A 20,798-nucleotide genomic window follows, 5' to 3' on the forward strand; every position below is an offset into this window, starting at 1 on the left:
CCTCTCTGTGCTTGTTTCCCCTTCTGTAAAATGGGAATGATAACAAGAGTATCTATCTCAGTGTGTAGGAACACAGTGAATGCGGCTCTTCTTGTGCTGGTTTCACCATTCTACGGACTTCTCCATTCAGTTCAACAAATTCTTGACTGTCTACCAGGGCCTGTTAAATGCTTTCCAAATACACTATCAAATTTTATCTTTTCACAGATTCTCTCAGTTGTATCTTGTCTTTAACAACAACCCTGCACAGTAGGGATGATTAACTCTGTTTTACAGATAAGGAACCTGATGTTCTAGACATAAAGTCACTTTCAAGGCCAGGTGGCCAGGACTTCACCCCAGATCTGTCTCCTCCAAATCCAGGCTTTTTCCACTCTGCCATAGTGTTCATAAGGATTAGACCGAAGTGCTTGGAATTACCAAACAAATCCAGACAGGAACCTATGATGAGAAGCTGAGGAGCCGTCTGCCTTCCCCTTACCGGTGTATCCCCGCTGTTCACCCTTGGCCATACACAAGATGTCTTTTATAGGTCGCATGCAAATGTGGGTTTACTGATGGGCCAGAAGTTAATTGAGGCAGAACAAGGCTGGGATGGAAAATTTGGGGCTAATATGACCTGGGGTAGAGAGCCAAAGGGACTCTGGAACGGGAGCCAGAGTCTTGGAAGATAAAGAGTCAGCAGCAAGAAGGATTGAGTTTCAACCGGCCCAGAGCTAGAGCTGGGGAAGCTGTTGTGGCCTGAGCCCAGGAAGCAGCTCCAACCCACCGTGTACTTCTGCAGGCCTGGGCATGTGGCTTCACCTCTCAGAGCCTCCGTTCCTCAGCTGCAAAAGTGCTGCTTGGACTATCTGGTGGAGTCAGGAGAGAGGGCACATGGAGGAAGCTTGGCGGGGTGGAACGGCATGGTATGGGCTCGCGATTTAACCCTGAAGCCTCAGTTTCCTCATCCAGGATTTGGGCGTGACATTGTCTGCTGCAGAGGACTATTGCAAGACTACAGCCAGGTGATTTCTTGATGAAAACTTCTCTGACCTCCCTGTTGAAAACTGTGAACGGCATCTGTCCTCCTTCTCCCTTCCCCTGCCTTCTTTATTTTCCATAGCACTTACCAGCTCCCGTCAGCCGATGGATTTTACTTCTTTCTTTGTCTCACCACACCAGCAGGAATTGGGGCTGTTTTACTGAACACCAAAACAACTCCTGGTGTATAGTAAAACCAAACCAAACCAGTAGCCTTCAAGTCCGTTCTGACTTACAGTGGCCCCATGTCAGAATAGAACTGTGCTCCACAGGGTTTTCATGGCTGATTTTGGGGGAGTAGATCACCAGGCCTTTTCTTCTGATTCACCTCTAAGTGGGTTTAAACTGCCAACCTTTCGGTTAGTAACTGAGCACTTAACCGTTTATGCCACCCAGGGACTCCTTGGTATATAGTAGGTGCTCAATAAATAGTGGTTGGTTGAACATTGTATAGGGAAGGGCCTAACACATAAGAGGAAGTTAAGTCAAAGTGGGCTGAATCTTAGAAACGTAGGGCAGAGGAGTGAGGGAGGCGGGGATGACAAGGGCTGCCGGTGAGATAATTTGGAGACTGGATTTCAGGGCGGTGCCGTGTTTCCTTACTGGCCCGAGCCTGTGAAACATGAGCCCCACGGGAGAGGAAAGCTGGATGGATATCAAGGAGCCAAGACCCTGGGGCAGTCAGGGAGTCCATGATACTTGGCTTTCTAGTTTCCTTTAGCTTTTTACATGACTCTAACTTCTCTTGTTGGTGATTCAGCATTAGAATTCTTGCCTTCCATGCAGAGGACCCTGCTTCTATTCCTGGCCAATGCACCTCTTGTGCGGCCCCACTCCTTTGGCAGTGGAGGCTCGCGTGCTGCTATGATGCTCAACAAGTTTCACTGGAGCTTCCAGAAAAGATGGGCTAGGAAAAATGACCTGGCAACCTATTTCTGAAAATCAGCCAGTGAAAACCCTATGGATCATAATATCCGACCCACAACTGATCAGGGAATGGTACAGAACTCAGCAGTGTCTCATTCCATTGTGAACGAAGCTGTTCAGGGGCTGTCTCAAGAGCATCTAACAACAACAACTTTCTCTAAGAGGGACAAACTGCCTCAGAAAGAAATGATAGCCCAAGCCCTATCCCCATCACCCCAGTGGCTAGAAGCTGCAGCAGAAAAACCACTGGACTTGGAATCAGGCAAATCAGGGATCAGGCCCGGCTGTGCCCCTTTTTGACAGAGGAAGCTTGAACAAGTCACTTCAGCTGTCTAAGCCTGTTTCCTCTTCTGTGACTTAGGTGTAGCAGTGCTGACCTCCCAGGGCTTTTGTGTAAAGCACAGCAGAAACATGAATTATCACTAATCATTACTAGACTGAAGGGCCTCGAAGGTAGACCTTGTACTAGAAGGCATTTCCTACCGCAGGGCAAGGCACTCAGAACATGTGGTCAAAGAGTGTTACGCTGAACTGATGACAGCCTGTTGGAAGGTGAGTCCTACACAGAGTAGAGCTGTTAAGCAAATCACGCCCAAGGACTTTCTCCAAGTCTCTTGGTGTTGTTAGGTGGTGCCCAGTTGGCTCTGACTCATAGTGACTCTACATCCAACAGAACGAAACGCTGCCCAGTCCTGCGCCATCCATGCAATTGTTGCTGTGTTTGAGCCCACTTTTGCACCCACTGTGTCAGTCCATCTTGTTAAGGATCTCCCACTTTTTCACTCACCCTGTACCAAGCATGATGTCCTGCAAGGACTGATCCCTCCTGATAACATGTCAGAAGTACATGAGATGAAGTCTCGCCATCTTCACTTCAAAGGAGCATTCTGGCTGCGCTTCTTCCTAGACAGATTTGTTCATTCCTCTGGCAGTCCATGGTATATTCAATAATCTTCGCCAACACCATAATTCAAAGGCATTGATTCTTCTTTGGTCTTCCTTATTCACTGTCCAGCTTTCACATGCACATGAAGCCATTGAAAGGACCATCGCTTGGGTCAGGCGCACCTTAGCCCTCAAGGTGGTATCTTTGCTTTTTAATATTTTAGAGAAGTCTTCTGCAGCAGATTTCCCCAGTGTAATGCATTATTTGATTCTTGACTGCTGCTTCCATGGGCATTGATTGTGGATCCAAGTAAAATGAAATCCGTGACAACTTCAATATTTTTCTTTTCTCCATTTATTGTGATGTTGCTTATTCGTCCAGTTGTGAGGATTTTTGTTTTCTTTATGTTCAAGTGTAACCTATACTGAAGGCTGTAGTCTTTGATCTCCATCAGTAAATGCTTCAAGTCCTCTTCACTTTCAGCAAGCAAGGCTGTATCATCTGCATAATGCATGCTGTTAATGAGCTTTCCTTCAATCCTGATGCCGTGTTCCTCTTCATATAGTCCAGTTTTTTGGATTGTTTGCTCATTATGCAGATTGAGTATGTATGGTGAAAGGATACAACCCTCATGCACACCTTTCCTGATTTTAAGCCATGCAGTATTCCCTTGTTCTTTTGGTCTATACACAGGTTCCTCATAAACACAATTAAGTGCTCTGGAATTCCTATTCTTTGCAATGTTATCCATAATTTGTTATGATCCACACAGTTCAATACCTTTGCATAGTCAATAAAACACAGGTAAACATCTTTCTGGCATTCTCTGCTTTCAGCCAAGATCCATCTGACGTCAGCAGTGATATCCCTAGTTCCACAACCTCTTCTAAATCCAGCTTGAATTTTTGGCAGTTCCCTGTCAATGTGCTTTTATAACTGTTTTTAAATTATCTTCAGCATAATTTTATTTGCATGTGATATTATTGACATTGTTGAATAATTACCACATTCTGTTGGATTTCCTTTCTTTGGAATGGGCACAAATATGGATCTTTTCTAGTTGGAGAGGTAGCTGTCTCCCAAATTTCTTGGCATAGACAAGTGAGCACTTCCAGCGTTGCCTGCGTTTGTTGAAACATCTCAGTATTCTGTCAGTTCCTAGAGGCTAGTTTTTTACCAATGCCTTCAGTGCAGCTTGGACTTCTTCCTTCGGTATCAATTCTTGATCATATGCTACCTCCTAAACTGGTTGAAAGTCATCCAATTCTTTTTGGCACAATGTGTATTCCTTCCATTTTCTTTTGATGCTTCCTGTGTCATTCAATTTTTTGCCTGCAGGATCCTTCAATATTGCAACTCAAGGCTTGAATTTTTTTAATTCATTCAACTTCAGAAATGCAGGCTATGTTCTTCCCTTTTGATTTTCTAACTCCAGGTCTTTGCATATTTAGTTTTAATAGTTTACTTTGTTTTCTTGAGCTGCCCTTTGAAGTATTCTGTCCAGCTCTTTTATGTCTTCATTTCTTCCTTTCTTTAGCTACTCTACATTCAAGAGCAAGTTTCAGAGTTTCTTCTGACATTCATTATGGTCTTTTTTTTTGTTTTTTCTGTCTTTTTAATGACTTTTTTCTGTCATCATGTATGTCATTGATGTCATCCCACAACTCATCTGATCTTTGGTTGTTCGTGTTCAATACACCAAATCTGTTTTTCAGATGGTCTCTAAATTCAGTTGTGATATACTCAAGATTGTACTTTGGCCCTTGTAGACTTGTTTTAATTTTCTTCAGCTTCAACTTGAACTTGCATATGATCAATTGGTTGTCTGTTCCACAGTCAGCCCTGGCCTTGTTCTGACTGATGATACTGAACTTCTCCATTGTCTCTTTCCACAGATGTTGTCAGTTTGATTCCTGTATATTCCATCTGGTAAAGTCCATGTGTATAGTCACCATTTATGTTGTTGAAAAAAGGTTTTTCCAGGGAATAAGTTGTTGGTCTTGAAAAATTCTATCATGCAATCTCCCCTGTCATTTCTATCACCAAGGCCATATTTTCCAACTACCTATCCTTCCTCTTTGTTTCCAAATTTTGCATCCCAATCACCAGTAATTTTTGATGCATCTTGATTGCATGATTAATCAATTTCAGAGAACAGAATTTGGTAAAAATCTTCAGTTTCTTCATCTTTGGCCTTAGTGGTTGGTGCATAAATTTGAATAATAGTCGTATTAACTGGTCTTCCTTGTAAGTGTACGGATATTATCCTATCACTGACAGCATTTTTTTTCAGGATAGATTTTGAAATGTTCTTTTTGACGATGAATGTGAAGCTGTTCCTCTTTGATTTGTCATTCCTGGAGTAGAAGATCATATGATTTTTCAATTTAAAATGGCCAATACCAGTCCATTTCCACTCACTAATGCCTAGGCTCTCTATTTTCAGGCATTCCATTTCATTTTTGACAACTTCCAATTTTCGTTGATTCACACTTCATACATTCTATGCTCCGATTATTAATGTATGTTTCTTCTCATTTTGAGCCGTGCCACATCAGCAAATGAAAGACCTGAAGGATTTACTCCTCATTTGTCAGTCTGTTGTACTGTGGAGACTTGTGTGTTGCTGTGATGCTGGAAGCTATGCCACCGGTATTTCAAATAGTAGCAGGGTCACCCATGGTGGACAGGTTTCAGTGGAGCTTCCAGACTAAGACAGACTGGGAAGAAGGACCTAACTATCTACTTCTGAAAAAAATGGCCAGCGAAAACCTTATGAATAGCAGTGGAACATTGCCTGATAAAGTGCTGGAAGATGAGCCCATCAGGCTGGAAGGCACTCAAAGTACTACTTGGGAAGAGCTGCCTCCTCAAAGTAGAGTAAACCTTAATGACATAGGTGGAGTAAAGATTTCAAGACCTTCATTGGCTGATGTAGCACGGCTCCAAATGAGAAGAAACAGCTGCAAACATCCTACAAGTCTACAAGCTTATAAATTTCAAGAAGAAAAGCTGAACACTTATTTTACCATGTACCTGAAACTTGTCATCCTACGTTTACTTTGTAAGATTTGTCCTCTGATAGGAACAACTGGCTGAGTATGACTGATGTAGGTGCTTACAGTGTAAGGGGCTGAGAAAAACTGGCTGAACTGGATGGAGTCTGAGGTCAGACTCTTGTGTTCCAAGTAACAGGAAATCTAAGTCAAACAATAAAGATAATTAACTAGTTCATGTAGCTGAGATGGTCAAAGGAGGCTGATTTCAGGCATGGCTCCATCCAGGGGTTCGAGTGATATCACCAAAGACTCAGCTTCTCTCCATCTCTCTGTTCTACCTTCTTGGAGGTTGCTTCACCTTCAGGTTCTACACAGGGCCCATCCTACTAGCTTACCCCCTCACACTACACCATCCAGGTGGAGAGAGTCTTCCAGCGTAAGCCAATCAGGGCCCACCTGAAGCTGGGGGTGGGAATAATCCTATGGCTGAAAAGGGGGAGTGTGGCTTCCCAAGGAAACTCTGTGGTATTGTTAGGAAGGAGGAATGGATCCTGGGTGGCCAAAAATTACGGCAAATATCCGCTGCAGTTATCAGAGGGGGGCAACGGAAAAGCCATAGAAACATCTGCATAGCACTTCACAGTATGCAAAGTTCTTTCCCTCCTAAGAAGCTGATACTGGAGGCAGAATGGAGTTTATTACTCTATTGACAGAGGAGGAAACAGCCATGGAGTATTTGGCCAGGACTCTGACATATAACCTTGAGATCTCCTCATGGATCTCAGCAGAATTATGAACCACAGAGGAGCTGACCTGGAGGGACGGGGCAGGTGGGACTGCAGGCCTGTCCTTTATGGAGGGAGTGTGCTGTCTATATGTGAGAGGTCCCAAGGAGGCTGCAATCATGCCAAGCCCAGGAGGAGCTGGTCAGGAGTCCAGGGAGCAGCCTGACATGAGGGCTGGTCACGGGGCAGCAGCTGGGCATGCAGACAATGGAAGTCCTGCAGCACTAATTGCCAGGACCTCTCCCTACACATAGGCCTAGTGAGGCAACAGGGCTGTGCTGATGCAGACTTCTGGTACCTGGTGTGGCTGAGGCCTCAGGGCTGCGGGTCAGTGATGGAGGTTGTCCTGGTGAAAGACTGGAAGGGGGCTGACAAGCGGACAGGCCTGGCCTCAATCCCAGCTCTCCTCCTTCCAGAGTCTCAGTTTTCTTTTTTTGACCCAGGGCTGATAATTCCCACTACACTGCCTTCTTGGAAGGCTGATGAAAAGCTGCCAGCACATAGTAGGTGCTCCATTAAGTTTCTCTTCTTCCCTCTTTGTAGTGTCCTGTTAATAGCTGTGTGACCTTGGCCAAGTTACTTCTCTGTGCCTCTGTATTGTGGTAGCAGTGTTTGCACATACCTCATACCCTTGTTGTGAGGATTAAAGAAATGAATGAATTAGATGCGGTAATGCATGTATGTAAAGCACTTAGGAAAGTGCCCGGCACCTTAGTTATTACACTATGACTACCAGCTAAGTTTTATTGGAGAGTCCCTAGGTGATACAAACAGTTAATACACTTGGCTGCTAGCCAAAAGGTTGGAGGTTCAAGTCCACCCACAAGTGCCTTGGAGGAAAAACCTGATCTACTTTGGAAAAAACAGCCATTGAAAATTCTATGGAACATAGTTCTACTCTGCCACAAATAGGGTGGAAACCCTGGTGGTGTAGTGGTTAAGTGCTACAGCTGCTAACCAAAGGGTCAGCAGTTTGAATCCACCAGGCGCTCCTTGGAAATTCTATGGGGCACTTCTACTCTGTCCTATAGGGTCGCCATGAAACATCTGCATAGCACTCGATGCAGAATCGACTCGATGGCGCTGGGTTTGGTTTGGTTTTGGTACAAGTAGGGTTGCCAGGAGTCAGAAATTGAGTCATTGGCAACCGATACTGGTTATAACATTTGTCGATGGGCAATACCTGCCAGATCCTGTGCCTTTCTCTCATTGCTTATGTCTCACTGGATTCTCACAATAGCACAGTGACACAGGCAATCACCGTGTTTATTCCCATTTGACACATGAGGAAACTGAGGCACAGAAAGGTGAGATGACGTGCTCAAGATCACGCAGGCAGTAAGCCATGGAGCCTCTGCTGAGATATAAGAGCGCCCAGGCAGGACGTTTGCCTCCCCAGCCCTGGTTTTCTGTCTTGGATTTGGGGTGTCATCCCAGCCCTGAGGCCTCCCAGGGTTGCCTCTGCGAGGCTAGAACCTTCTCTGGGAATGTGAAGGACACTGTTATCACGAGCCCAGCTGTAGCAAGCATTATCTCGGGAACATCCATGTACTCCCTGCTCTGACATGAGGGGCAGTTTTTGAGAGGCCCCTGCACACGCCACCCAGGGTACTGCTTGTGTTGGCCACAGCCCAGCAAGCATCAAGTTCACGTTCCATTTCCCTGCCTCCTCTTCCAGGCCCGTGTGAGGACTTCTGTGGGATGGGTGCATCCTTTCTTAGGGGAGGGCTGTCAGGAGCTTTCCGGGGGCAGGGAGTGGGGAGAGGTGTGGCCACCCTGTGTCCTGCCTTGCAGATGAGCTGACTGGATGATTGTGGGAGAAAGGGTGGTGTGGTCACGGGTGGAGCCAGGTCTGAGAACCCTGACAGCAAGTCGCAGGTGCTTCCCACTGCAGCAGATTCTCTTGGAATGCAGAACTGGAAATTGCCGCAGGGCAAGCAGGGTGGGCCACAGGTGCTGTGCACAGTGCAGGGACCTGGGCTCGGTCAGTCCCAGATGAAACTCTCATAGCCGCTCTGCTCTCTGGCAAGTCACCCCTCCCTTCTGTAAAGTGGGATAAGCCCTCCCTCAGGAGGCTGTGGCTCACAGACAAATAACATCGGGGAATAGTGTGTGGTCAGCTGTTCGAATCCGCCAGGCGCTCCTTGGAAACTCTATGGGGCATTTCTACCCTGCCCTATAGGGTTGCTATGAGTTGACTCAATGGCAATGGGTTCAGTTTTGTGTTTTTATGTACAAGGTACACATTGCATATGGAACAGATGGTGGTTAATTTCCAGCCTTGCCTGGAAATTAATATTGTACATACATAGTATATACTGTTTCAGGAGTTTACCCTTCATCCTGGGAGACGGCAATATCCACAACTAGGACTGAATTCCATCTCGGCCACTTACTGGCTGTGTGACCTTGGGCAAGTTACTTAACCTCTCTGTGCTTCTGTTTCATCATTTGTAAAAAGGGGTTGATAATAGTGCCTACCTCTTGGACGGTCGTGCAGATTGAATGAGTTAATATAGATAAAGCACTTAGGATAGTGCCTGGCACATAGTAAGGGCTATGACAAGGTTTGCAGCTATTATTTCTATTTCTGAATACAATGACAAAATGGGGGAAATAAGAATTTTTCTAGAATAGTGTTAGTTTGAAATGTTCTCTTCACTTGAACCAAATCATTAACGTTTGGAATTCCAAGATGCGGGCATCTATGCTATAACTTGTAGACTGCCTTGTGTATCCAGAAATAGCCCCCAAATCCTTAGCTGGCTAGTGGGGAGACCTATCCCAGGCCCTGATGTGCTGTGTGACCCTGCAGAGGTTGGGGGCCCTCTCTGTGCCTTCCTTTTTTTGATGTTGATTGTGAGAGCAAGGACGAAACAGCAATGTCTCTGGTGCCAGAGGGGCTCTGCTGCTGGGGTGCAAAGTGAGTAGGGAGTGAGGGGCAAGCTTGTGAAGCCTGGCCCTGCCCCCTAGGGACACACAGCACATGCCCCACCCACCCTGCTCCTAGGCTTGGCCAGAGCAAAGTGGCCCGGGGACAGAATGTGCCCTCTGTGGGACGGTGGAAGCCCTTGTGCCTGCAAAGCACAGTGGCTCTGGAGGCGGGGCCAGCTCCTTCCCATGCCTCCCTGCTGCAATCTCTCCTCCTGCCAGTGCCACCTCAGCTGGCTTCAGGCCTCTGCCCACAGAGCAGTTCGTGGCATTAAGGCTATCCTGGTGCCCTTGGAAGCCCAGAGAGACTTCGGCTCGAGACCCAGACCCTCAAGGCTTCTGATTCTAGCTCTGCAAGTTGTGGACCATCTGTGCCTCATCGTGATCACCTGTAAAATGGGCTGATGATGTGAGCAGTAAGTGAGATGGGGCTGAGTTCAGGGTTCCAAGCCCTCCTGTGACCGGCTCCAGCCCGCCCCCCTGTCCTCTCTACCAACTGTCTATTTTTGTCTTTCTCCTTGACCCCTAAATATTGCCCATCCTTGCTGCCTTGCCTTTGCACATGCAGGTCCTCCTGTCTGACGATCTCAGCCTTACCATCCTTCCAGGGTGGCATCCACGCCCACCACCCCCATGTAACCTTCCTGGCTGCACCCTGTCCTGGAGGGGGCCGAGGTCTCAGGTCTGCACAGAGAGGTGAAGCCGCTTGCCCTGGGTTGTCCAGCTAGTGAGAGGCAGAGGCAGACTGGGAACCCAGGCAGCCTGACTTCAGAGTCTGCTCTTACCGCTCCCTCTTCAGTCACCCACCCATTAAGCCATCCCTCCTTCCACTTACCCACTGTCATTCCCTGTCGCCCGCCAGCCTTGTGCCAGGCTCTGCCAGCGCGGACTGCCGCCATCAGCAGTGCAATCCCTGCTGTCTGATGCCATAGTAAGGGGATGACAACTGATGGCTCCCTAAGACTCTGAGAGATGTGACCACAGCCTTGTAGGTTTGGGATTCTGGGAGCTCAGATGGGGCTGTGTCTGCTCCCTGGGCTGGGGCAGGGGTGCAGGGCAATCTGACAGAGCTGAGGCCAAGGTGGAAAGATAAAGGGAAGAACTGATTGGGTAGACAGCGGGAAATATTCCAGACCAGGGAACACATTGTGCAGAGGTGTTGAGCCTGGGTGTGGGCAGGGGAGAGCTGGCATCTTGACCAGACACAATGGCTTGCCAGAAGGGAGAGCAGGTGTGATAATACCACCCAGCCTCCCTGGGCACTCCCATGTCTGTTTTCTGCTGGGCTGTGGTGCTGTCAGCAGCTAGAGGTATCTCAGCCCTGCTCTGTCCCCACCACCTGGCTCTCCGTGCTCTGGGGAAGTCCCCCCTTGGATCTGACCTGCAGCCCACTCTGGCCACCACATATTCCTTTCCGAGTCTTTCACCTAAGGCCCCTAGCCCATTCCCCACTCCCACTGGGAACACAGACACCTCCGGCCACAGCCCCTTGAGAGAGCCAAGAAGGCTCACTGATGGCCCAGGGGACACGGTCTGCAGCTGTTTTGAGGCTCTAATTGTTCCTCAGGTGTGTGTGGAGACTAGGGGCCAGGAGACACGGGGTCTGCTCTCAGTGCTGCCTCCCTGGGCAGCAAATCTTTTCTCCTCTTTAGGCTTCAGTCTTCGCATCTGAGCAATGTGATAATCTCCAAGGCAGTATTTCCCAAACTAATCTGCTCACAGAAAGACATGTTAAAAATACAGCTTCCCAGACCCTACCCCAGAAGATTCTGACTAAGTAGTTTTGGGGTGGGGAGGTGGGCAGGAGAGGATTTTGGGGAGGGTTGTTGTGTCTCTTTAATCTCTCTTTTTAAATCTGAAGACAACAAAATGGACAGCTTAAGTATACAGCTTGATAAATTTTTACATAATGCCCACCCCTCTAATTACTACCCAAATCACTGTGAAAAACTCGTCCATTGCCTCAGAAAGCTTCCTCAGGCCCCTTCCCAGGCCATACCTCTCCCCAGTGACTACCTGGGAATAGGCCTTTCCCCCAAGCTCTCTGAATGATTTCTGGGTCTGGTACATTTGGGGAATTCAGCTGGAAGGGCTCCCTCAGGGCAAATAACTGCCCTCTGACCCCACCAGGGACAAGCTGGTGACAAGGGGAGAATGAAGTGACATTCCATGGGTCTCAGGTCAATTAGTCTGGGTTTTTTAGCTTTAGAGGGCATCCCAGGCCTAGGTGCTGGGAAGGGTGGGGAGAGTCCGTGGGGAGGAGAAAGCCTGGTGCAGCTCAGCCCCTGCTATCTGTGTGACCCAGGGCCTCCCAAGCCTCCATTCCCTCACCTGTGTCTAGCACACAGGCTGTTATGAGGATTAAATGAGGTCAGCTACATGAAGCCATGTCTGATATCACCTGGCACGCAGTGAATGCTGTCCTTGAATGCAGGACAGATGTTAGACAGATAAAGAAACAGGCTCAGAGGTGAAGGCACTGGGCCCGGGTCACACAGCTGGGAAGTGTTGGAGTTGGGCCTAGAACCAGTTGACTGAATGACTTCACTGCTAAGCCTCATTTTCCCCACTGTCAATGGGACTAATAATCCCCACCCTGCATGTATCACTAGATGTCGGGATCTGACGTGATTTGAGTTAAGAGGGTGTTGGGAAAGAAAGGGTTTTAGTGGGCTGACGTGACTGGTTTTCCTGTTATCATGGTAAGCTCAGTGGCCTTTCTGGGGACAAAAGAGGAGGCCTCCCTTGGCACCAAGAGGGTAAAAGCTTCTCCCCTGACCTTGCATTCTTTGTACCACAGGATCTGAGATGTACCAGGAGGCAGGAAGTTTGAAAAGGCCTGGTCTAGGAGGCATACAGCTGGCATTGCTTCCAGGCTCCCTGGGATTCATGACAAGTGGTTTCATCTGTCTGATCTGAGCTTCAGTTTGTGAGTCTGTGGATGGGAATCATAACCACCATCCTGACTTCATAGGATGTTGGGACCCAAGACAGCCTGGAAATGGGGGTGCTCTGGAAGCAGAAAGGGCCCCTCCATTCAGCTGGCAGCTTGGCCACATCAATCTGTGTGCTGCCTCTCGGGACAAACCCTGGCTTTGGGCCAATGCCTGGCACAGAGGTGACTGAAGCCTCTCTGCTGCCCTGCAGGGCTGGTGTCCAGTTGCAAGGCAGCATACGGTGGGTGAGGGTTATAGGCTGTGGAGGCTGGCAGATCTGGGTTCAAATCCCAATCCCACTGTTGCATGTGGTGTCACCTTTGAGCCTCCATTTCCCCATCTGTAAATGGGGATCCTGCTACCTACCTCAAATGGGGCCTGGCACACAGTAGGCGCTCAGTAAGAGCAGTTCCTTTTATTCTGGACACTTTGACTGGGGTCTGTGCACAGACTCCCGGGCCTATAAATGGGGTGGTGCAGCTGTTGCTGTTTGGGAAAAAAATGAAACTTATTGTGACCCTGGCCAGGGGTTCCTTTCCTTCTGTTTTTATCCCACAGGTGCCTGACATAATGGCTGGCACATACCAGTACCAAAACCTGTCGATGTCGAGTCGATTCCAACTCATAGCAACCCTATAGGACAGAGTAGAACTGCCCCATAGAGTTTCCAAGGAGCGGCTGGTGGATTCAAACTGCCAAGTTTTGGTTAGCACCCAAGCTCTTAACCACACCACCACCAGGGTGCCATACCAGTACCAGCTGCCGTTAATCCTGACTCATGGCAGCTCTGTGTGTGTCAGAGTAGAACTGTGCTCCATAGGGTTTTCAGTCACCGATTTTTTCAGACGTAGATCACCAGGCCTTTCTTCCAAGGCCCCTCAATCTTTTGGTTAGCAGCCGTGTGCTTAACTATGTGTGATTCTCAGAGACTATATGGCCAGCAAGTAATAGGTGCTTAGTCCACATGGGTCAGCCAGTACTCTCTAAGAGGACAGGGACCATGCCTGTCCTGATCGTCACCGTTTCCTTAGTACCTAGAACAGAGCTGGGTACACAGTGGGTGCTCAGTAAATGTTTGGGGAATGAAGAATGAATGACAAAATTGAATGAACAAGCATCAGGTAGGGAAGGACTGAACTGGGACAGGGGAGCTTCACGGGCTGTCACCCCACCCCTCCTATCTCATCTCTCTGGACTAATCTCCATGGATTATCCCAGGGGATAAGGCCAGGTCACAGCCACTGACCCAGGGCGCCCAAGGCTAGTGTGACCAGACTCTGGAGGCCAGTGTGTGGACCCTCTTTGTCCCGAGATGGCCCTCCTATCTCTCACCCTGGACATGGTCCTCACAGTGGTCTTCAGCCTCCTCCTCCTCGTGCTGGCCTTGGGCCTGCTGTGCTTCTTCACCTGCCGCCTGGCCAGGCCACTCAGGTAGGAGAACCCACCCTCATTTGGCCTCTATAGAAATAGGGTGGGCACTGGTCTCTCTCCCTCTCTCTCCGTGATGGGAAACTGGGCTTGAGTCACAGTTGACCATGGGCCAGCTGAGGCCCTCTGCTCCACAGTTCCCTAAACTGTAAAATAGGGACTAGTAACCCATGGTGGGCCGTCGTGAGGACTGAGATCTCAGAGTGAGCAGCCAGCATGGGGATGGGTACAACATGAATGCCCAAAAATGGCACTGATTTTTTCCCCCTTTTTTTTTTAAAAATTGTGCTTTAAGTAAAAGTTTATAATTCAAGTCAGTTTCTCATAAAAAATTTATACACACATTGTTATATGACCTTAGTTGGTCTCCCTGCAATGAGACAGCACACTCCTCTCCACCCTGTATTCCCCGTGTCCATTCAGCCAGCTTCTGTTTCCCTCTGCCTTCCATCTCCCCTCCAGACAGGAGCTGTCCACATGGTCTCATGTATCTACTTGAGCCAAGAAGCTAACTCCTTACCAGTATCATTTTATGTCTCATAGTCCAGTCTAATCTTTGAAGAGTTCGCTTCGGGAATGGTTTTAGTTTGGGGCTAACAGAGAATCCGGGGGCCATGACCTCTGGGGTCCCTCCAGTCTCAGTCAGACCATTAGGCACTGATTTTTATCAGCCTACTATTCTGTCATTTACCCTGCATCTGCTGAGACCCAGCCCAGGGCTGGCTTTTTGCCCATCTCCAAGGGACTCCCGTGCCCTCTGCCTGGAATGCTGAGTCAGTCCTCGGCCAGAAAGCCTAGGCCCTTTGCCCCCTTCCCTGACCTGCCAAGTAGCTGCTCCCTCCCCCCGGGGCGGAGCCAGTCAGGGCTTTTGCAGTTGGCATAAGTAATCAGGGCACGTAGCCGGGAGGCTGGCAGAGCAGGCCAGCTGGGAAGAGAAGGGTGATGGGCCTGGCATACAGCCGGAGGCTCCATTCCGGGCTGGTGGAGCATTGGCAGAGGGGGGTGGGCTGCCAGGACACCCGCAGCCCAGACTAGACCCTGAGGAACCTGTCACCCAGGGCTGCCAGAGAGTAGCTGTGGAGCTACAATTGAGAATGGGGCTCTGGGAGGCTAACCAGCAGGAGAGGGAGGCTCTGGTTTCTGAAGGGTTGCCCAGATCTCCACCCCTGCCTGTCCTGGGTGGAGATAATAGACAAAGGCACCTGTCTCCAGGACAGGCCATCTCAATGCCAGGTCTAAAAGCCAAAATTTAGAGCACTCCCAGCCTGAACCATGGGCCTTTCACTAAGTTAACATTCATAGAGCTACCGCTATGTGTGCCGGGTCCCTGAGCGGTGCAAACAGTTAAATGCTGGGCTAGTAACCACGAAGATGGCAGTTCGAGCCCACTCAGAGGCACCTCAGAAGAAAGACCTGGCGATCTGCTTCTGAAAGGTCATGGCCATGAAAACCCTATGCAGCACAGTTCTACTCTGATACACATGGGGTCACCATGAGTCAGAATCGACTCAACAGCAACTGGTTTGGTTTTGGTTTACCACATGCACGGTGCTGGGGGTGCAAAGATGGGTAAGATGGTCTTCACTCTTGCCCAGCGCTCAGTCCAGGGAAGAGAGACAAACAACAGGAAGAAGAACCATGCAGGACTGAAGGAGCCCCTTAGGCCTCCCCGGGCCATCTTCACTTGCATTTTTCCTTATTTATTCATTTATTTTGGACTTGAGGTGCACAGCAAGTTGAATAAGTCATATTTTTCAGTGCCTGGTGTGTTATCATGAGTGCAGTTCTTGTTTTATTCACTCGTTCTCCCCTTTATGCCTGCTCCCCACTGCCCTTCCCATTACTCTTCAAAGGTCCCCAAGCTAATCCATTAAAATGTCCTTGAGCGTGTGTGTGTCCTTGTGACTTTACCTACAGGGTACTGCGTTTTACTCTTTACATTTTCCACTCAATCATATACTTTTTTTTTTTTAACACATAAAGACATTTGTTTTAAAAAGTACTAGTATAAATTTTAAACCACACACAAAAATAGAGTAGCATAACAGAGCCCATATAACCGTCACTCAGATTCAATAATTATCAGGATTCTCTCACGTATACTTTACCTACCGCTCTTTTTTTTTCCCCTTCACTCCGTTTCTTTCTGCCTTACTTCCCTCTTTCTTTTCCTTTTCCCTCCACCTCCCTCCCATCTTTCTTTCTTTCCTTCTTTCTTCCTTGCCCCTCCCTCCCTCCTTCTCCTTCCTTCCCTTTTCCTCCATATTCCCTCCCTCTACCCTCTATTCTTCCTTCCTTCTTCCTCCTTTCCTTTTCCTCCCCTCACTCTCTTTCATTCCCCTTTCCTTCACTCCCTCCCTCTTTCTTTCTTGCTTTCTCTCTTTTGTGGTAAAATACATGTTACAAAAATTTTGCTGTTTTAATCAGTCTTAAATATAAAATTCAATGGCATTAATCACATTCACGATGCTGTGTAACTGTCATCACTATCTATTTAAAAAAACAAAAACATTTTTATCACCCCAAACAGAAACTGGTACCCCTTCAGCAATAATTCCCCATTTTTCCCTCCATCCATTCCCTGGTAACCACTGATAAACTTTTGTTTCTCTGCATTTCCTGTTCTAGATATTTCTTCTAAGTGGAATCATACAGTATTCGTCCTTTTGAGTTTGCCTTATTTCACTTGTTCTTAGTTGCCTTTGAGTTGCCTCCAACTAATGGCATCCCCGTGTACAACAGAAATAAACATTAGTGTAGTGTTTTTGAGGTTCTTCCATATTGTAGCATGTATCAAAATTTCATTTCTCTTCATGGCTGAATAATATTCCATTGTGTGTGTGTACCGTTATGTTTATCCATTCATCTGTTGATGAACATTTGGGTTATTTCTACCTTTTCGCTATTGCAAATAATGCTGCGATGAACATTGGTGTACAAGCATCTATCTGAGTCCTTGCTTTCAATTCATCTGGGTATATACCCAGAAGTGGAACTGAGGAACCGCCAAGCTGTTTTCCACAAAGCTACACTGTTTTGTAATTCTACCAGCAATGAGAGTTGCAATTTCTTTACATCCTCTCCAACACGTGTTGTTTTCCATTTTTCTGATAATAAACATCCTAGTTGATGTGAAGTGCTATCTCATTGTGGTTTTGATTTGCATTTCCCTAATGACTAATAATGTTGAATACCTCTTCATGTGCTTGTTGGTCATTTGAATTTCTTTGGTGAAATGTCAGCTTGTTGTACCGTGGTAGCTTGCATGCTGGAAGCTAGGTCACTGGTATTTCAAATACTAGCAGGGTCACCCATGGTGACAGGTTTCAGTGGAGCTTTCAGACTAAGAAAAAAGCCTGATGCTCTACTTCTGAAAATTAGCCAATGAAAACCCTACAGCTTACCACAGGATATTGTTTGATATAGTACTAGGCTATAAACCCTCTAGGTTGGAAGGCGCTCAAATTACACAGTGGCTGCAAAAATGGACTTGAGCATACCAACGATCATGAACAATGGTGCGGGGCCGGGCAATGTTTCATTCTATTCTGCATGGAGTCACCATGAGTCTAACTGACAACAACATACATGTGTTAAAATTCAGAACCTTCATTTTACAGATGGGGAAATGGAAGTCCCCCAACCCAGCAGTAGGGGTTGAGGATCACAGTGGTAACCTAGTGGCTAATCCTGGAATCAGAAGCCTGATAGTCAAAATTCTGGCTCTAGCATCTGCTTGTTTGTGACCTTGGGGAAATCCTTTCACCCGTCAGAGCCTCTGTCCGCTGCAGGAGCCCTCGTGGCACGGTAGCTAAGCCCTCAGCTTCTAACTGAAGGTCGGCAGTTCTAACCCACTAGCCACTCCACAGGAGAAAGATGTGGCAGTCTGCTTCCATAAAGATTTATAGCCTTGGAAACCCTATGGGGAGGTCCAATTTTTTTTTTTCTGTCCCCCGCATAGGTTGTTAGTGAGAAATGATGGTGAATGTCTTTATAAACCATGAAGTGCAACGCACTGGCCTGTTCTCATTTTGTCTATGTCTTTTATAGGTTGTTTATGAAATCCCCCAGAGGGCAGTTTTTTTAAAATTTTATTGAAGTATAACATAGATACAGAAAAGTGCCCATATCACAAATTGACAGCTTGTGGGAGTTTTAAACTGAACTGACCCATGTAACCAGCACCCAGATCAAGAAATAGGACTTTACCAGAACCCCAGGAGCTCCCGCCACGCCTCCATTCAGTCTCTACAGCCCCCAAGTATAGCCTTTTTCCTGTCTTTTCACACCCTAAGTTAGTTTTTACTTTCTTTGCTTGTTTTTATTGTGGTAAAATATATACCACAAAAACAAAATTGCTGTTTCACAACAGAGAACCCCTGAGGGAGCAGGAGAGCAGTGGGATGCAGACCCCAAATTCTCCTAAAAAGACCAGACGTAATGGTCTGACTGAGACTAGAAGGACCCCGGAGGTCATGGTCCCAAGACCTTCTGTTAGCCCAAGATAGGAACCATTCCCGAAGCCAACTCTTCAGGCAGGCATTGGACTGGACTATAGGATAGAAAATGATACCGGTGAGGAGTGAGCTTCTTGGATCAAGTAGACACATGAGACTAGGTGGGCAGCTCCTGTCTGGAGGCGAGATGAGAGGGCAGAGGGGGTCAGAAGCTGGCCAAATGGATACAGAAATAGAGGGTGGAAAGGAGTGTGCTGTCTCATTAGGGGGAGAGCAAATAGGAGTATACAGCAAGGTGTATATAAATTTTTGAATGAGAGACTGACTTAATTTGTGAACTTTCACTTAAAGCACAATAAAAGAAATTTTTTTAAATTGCTGTTTCAATCGATCTTAAGCATGCAGTTCAGTGACATTAACCACATTCACTGTGCTATATATACAACCATCACCACTATTTCCAAAAACATCTTTGTCATCCCAAACAGGAACCCAGTACCCACTGAGTAATGTTGTTGTTGTTGTTAGGTGCCATCGAGTAGGTTCCGACTCGTAGTGACCCCATGTAGAGCACAACGAAACACTGCCCAGTCCTGCACCATCCTCACAGTTGTTGCTGTGTTTGAGCCCATTGTTGCAGCCACTTTGTCAGTCCATCTCGTTGAAGGTCTTCCTCTTTTTCGATGACCCTCTAGTTTACCAAGCATGACGTCCTTCTCCAAGGACTGATCCCTCCTGATAACACGTCCAAAGTACGTGAAATGCAATCTCACTTCTAAAGAGCATTCTGTCTGTACTTCTTCCAAGACAGATTTATTTGTTCTTCCGGCAGTCCATGGTATAGTCAGTATTCTTTGCCGACACCATACTTCAAAGGCGTCAGTTTTTCTTCGGTCTTACTTATTTGTTGTCCAGCTTACCATGGCTTAGGTCAGGCACACCTTAGTCCTCAGAGTGCCATCTTTGCTTTTCAACACTTTAAAGAGGTCTTTTGCAGAAGATTTTCCCAATCGATACATCTTTTGATTTCCCGACTGCTGCTTCCGTGGGTGTTGATTATGGATCCAAATGAAGTAAAATCCTTGACAACTTCAGTATTTTCTCCATTTATTGTAATTGGTCCAGTTGTGAGGATTTTTGTTTACTTTGACGTGCAATCCATGCTGAAGGCTTTAGTCTTCGATCTTCATCAGTAAGTGCTTAAAGTCTTCTTAGCTTTAAGCAAGCAAGGTTGTGTCATCTGCATAATGCAGGTTGTTAATGAGTCTTCCACCAACCCTGATGCCACATTCTTCTCCATATAGTCCAGTTTCCTGGATTATTTGCTCAGCATACAGATTGAGTAAGTATGGTGAAATGATACAACCCTGACACATGCCTTTCCTGTTTTTAAACCATGCAATATCCCCTTTTTCTGTTCCAACGACTGCTTCTTGGTCTATATACAGGTTCCTCACGAGCACAATTAAGTGTTCCGAAACTCCCATTCTTCTCAGTGTTATCCATAATTTGTATGACTGACACAGTCAAATGCCTTTGTGCCGTCAATAAAACACAGGTAAACATCTTTCTGATATTCACAGCTCTCAGCCAAGATCCATCTGACATCAGCAATGATATCCTTCATTCTATTTCTCCTCTGAATGCAGTTTAAATTTCTGGTAGTTCCCTGTCTATGTACTCCTAAAACTGTTTTGTTTTTTTTTTTTAATTTCCAGCATAATTTTACTTGCATGTGGTATTAATGATATTGTTCAATAATTTCCACATTCTGTTGGATCACCTTTCTTTGAAATGGGCCCAAATATGGATCTCTTCCAGTCGGTTGGCCAGGTAGCCTCATCCCCTGGCAAGCACTGATAAGCTTTTGTCTCTGTATTTCCTATTCTAATTATTTTATAAAGTGGAATCATACAGTATTTGTGAGTCTGATTTACCTCACTTAGCATAACATTTTCAAGGCTTACCCATATCGTAATATCATAGTGTGTGTCAGTACTTCATTTGTCTTCATGACTGAATAATATTCCATTGTATGTATGTACTATTTTGTTTATCCTTTCATCTGTTGATGAATATTTGGGTTGTTTCCACCTTTTGGCTATCGTAAACAATGCTGCAATGAACATTGGTGTGCAAGTATTTGTCTGAGTTCTTGCTTTCAAGCTTTCTGGGTATATACCGCGAAGTGGAATTGTTGGGTCATATGAGTTACGGATGCTAACCAAGAGGTCGGCAGTTCGAATCCACGAGGCATTCCTTGGAAACTCTATGGGGCAATTCTACTCTGTCGTATAGGGTCACTATGAGTCGGAATCGACTCAACGGCAATGGGTTCGTTCATTTGCTTGTTTGCTTTTGGTATGGTAGTTCTAGGTTTAATTTTTTGAGGACTGACCAAACTGTTTTTCACAGCAGCTGCATTA

General features: G+C 46.7%; 1 protein-coding gene across 3 annotated transcripts in view; it reads left to right on the top strand.

The window, feature by feature from the left end:
* ALPL (alkaline phosphatase, biomineralization associated) overlaps positions 1 to 20,798 on the top strand; it is a 67,996-nt gene that overhangs the window by 21,171 nt on the left and 26,027 nt on the right. For 2 of the 3 annotated variants that reach the window (XM_064281428.1, XM_064281427.1), the window contains exon 1: positions 9,731 to 9,967. The exons of the other annotated variant lie outside the window; for it this stretch is intronic. The gene's annotated coding sequence lies outside the window, so the exon portion shown is untranslated. Of the gene's footprint in view, positions 1 to 9,730; positions 9,968 to 20,798 lie in introns of those variants that run through there. 3 annotated transcript variants of the gene reach the window in all.

Source organism: Loxodonta africana, chromosome 3 (assembly GCF_030014295.1).
Source record: "Loxodonta africana isolate mLoxAfr1 chromosome 3, mLoxAfr1.hap2, whole genome shotgun sequence".
Taxonomy (NCBI): domain Eukaryota; kingdom Metazoa; phylum Chordata; class Mammalia; order Proboscidea; family Elephantidae; genus Loxodonta; species Loxodonta africana.